At 43.1% G+C, this 2,115-nt stretch overlaps 1 long non-coding RNA gene across 1 annotated transcript in view; it reads left to right on the top strand.

Annotated features, from left to right (window-relative positions):
• The first annotated feature begins 1,742 nt into the window (after positions 1–1,742).
• LOC109464286 overlaps positions 1,743–2,115 on the top strand; it is a 1,637-nt gene continuing 1,264 nt past the window's right edge. Inside the window, exon 1 of the long non-coding RNA XR_002139877.1 lies at positions 1,743–1,911. This is a non-coding gene — a long non-coding RNA (uncharacterized LOC109464286). The remainder of the gene's footprint in view (positions 1,912–2,115) is intronic.

Here is a 2,115-nt window from a genome sequence, read left to right as displayed (position 1 = left end):
CTGACTGTATGTGAAGGGCAAATTTGCTACGGTCACTCGATGACCACTGACCAAATGTTTCATATATCAATCATGTAACCTACCAAAGAACAATGTTTGAAACAAAATGTTGACAACAAGACATCACACTTTTTGGAAAAAGTTACTGATAACCAGTTCAGCGGCTTCAGCCAGTATCTGGAGTACCGTTGCATACTTTTAACATAGTTTTGTACAGTTTAAATGTTTAACGTATAAGTATATTTTAAACACCTGATATGACAGCCTTTGTCCAAAATTATTAAAAAGGCTACGTAAGCATGATTTTGTCCCCATTCAGATTCAACCATTCAGAAGGTTAATTTATTTTGTTTATTTGAAATTGCAACATGGCAATAAGAAGGTTCCACCAAAACATTTCAAGCAGTGATGCCTACAGTATTTTTGGACGGTCCTTTTGTCACAATCGCTTTGCACATGGGGGTGGTAATTTCTGATTCCAAGACAACTCGGCCCCTGAGACAACTCGGCCCCTGGCCATTCAGGACAACTCGGCACCAACCCCAAGACAAGTCGGCCCCATAATTTCTCAGCAAATAATATGAATTTTGGGTAAAAAAATTGTAACTGTTATCGATCTAGAAGCCTCCTGACTCTGATTTTAACTTTTTTCTGAGTCTCAGTGACACACTGTAGTATTTCTTATAGCGACAACGGACTTGGCCTGCGCCGCTAGCGTAACGCCCCTGGCGCTAGCGGCGCTATGTCGGCGCGGCCCGTCCGAGTAATCTAAAGCGTGCCGATCCAAGAAACGGCAAGACTTACAATTTATATTGATAAAGAAACTTCGTGGAATCGTGAAGCATGTAGTGGTAAATGTTCAACGTTCTTTTATAATTGTATCCTCGTATGTTTTCGGCGGGCGGGCATGAAAATATTTATACATAGTATGACCCCGTGAGTTTACTCGTAAATTAACCGGACTCAAAGAGTTAAATTATTTAACTCTTTGAGTGGCGCAGTTAAGTCCGTCATCACAAAAAGAATAACATGTCTCAGAAAAGAATGAAGTTAAGATTATTGTCAGGAGGCTACTAATTCTTGGAGCCCAAAATATTGATGATTTGTTGAGAAATTATGGGGCCGACTTGTCCTGGGGTTGGTGCCGAGTTGTCCCAAATGGCCAGGGGCCGACTTGTCCCAGGTGCCGAGTTGTCCTGACACCGTTCTTTCTTCTTTTTTTTTGTCAGACTCAGAGCTTATAAGTTACATGAGTGGTTGCTAGGCATAAAACTCAATTTTACACAAAGGTAACCGTCATATATATGCAATCCAAGATAACGTGACAGGACAGTTGATATTGGGAGAACTAAATTCTACATTTTAGCCACGCTAACAGGATTTTGTTCGTTAGAACAGAGAATTTTTACAACACAAGAGGGGAGGGGGGCGAGAAGGTTCCAGAAACACGTGCTGAAAAGACCGGTCACTAGATATCACTTTTCTCCAAAAAAGAGAGATGGAACGACACCAGATGACCACTTAAACGAAGCTAAACAGATCTCTGATTCTATGAGACTCGATAAAGTTGAGAAAAGAGGCCTTACCGTTCTGTGTGCGGATGTTATCTCCAGTGGAGCGCTCTCCCATCACGGTTAGAGCCGACATCTTGGCTGCTTTTCCTGACAGTCACTGGCCCGGAATGCAACGCGCTAGAAACGCCCTCTATCGGCGGCAGCAGGTAACGTAGCTGCAGTACCACAAACAGCCGCCTAGGAGCGCTTTTGACACGCTGCGCAGATCCCGCGCGCAGGAACACACCGCCATATGCTTGGGAGAGAGTTTCGACCAGGAAAATCCTTGCCGTCCTCCGAAGCCTCGTGAAAACAACAATGTCTCGAAGAAGAAGATACAGTGACGATGAAGACGAAGGTACGTTAGTGAACTGTACTTTTACCACCATGTTTCTCATGTTGTTGCAGTTTCAGCTACGCCGTATCCGGGCTTTGTTGCACTATGTATGAATGGTGGGGAGGGGGGCGATCCACCCAAAAGAACATGAAAATACTATGCGTAAAATAATCATTTAGATACACACATATTTGCAGCAAAGTTATGAATATTGGTTGTAATACT

Source organism: Branchiostoma belcheri, unplaced genomic scaffold, assembly GCF_001625305.1.
Source record: "Branchiostoma belcheri isolate BF01 breed outbred unplaced genomic scaffold, Haploidv18h27 scaffold1355, whole genome shotgun sequence".
Lineage (NCBI taxonomy): Eukaryota > Metazoa > Chordata > Leptocardii > Amphioxiformes > Branchiostomatidae > Branchiostoma > Branchiostoma belcheri.
This window is presented reverse-complemented; position numbering and strand designations above follow the sequence as displayed.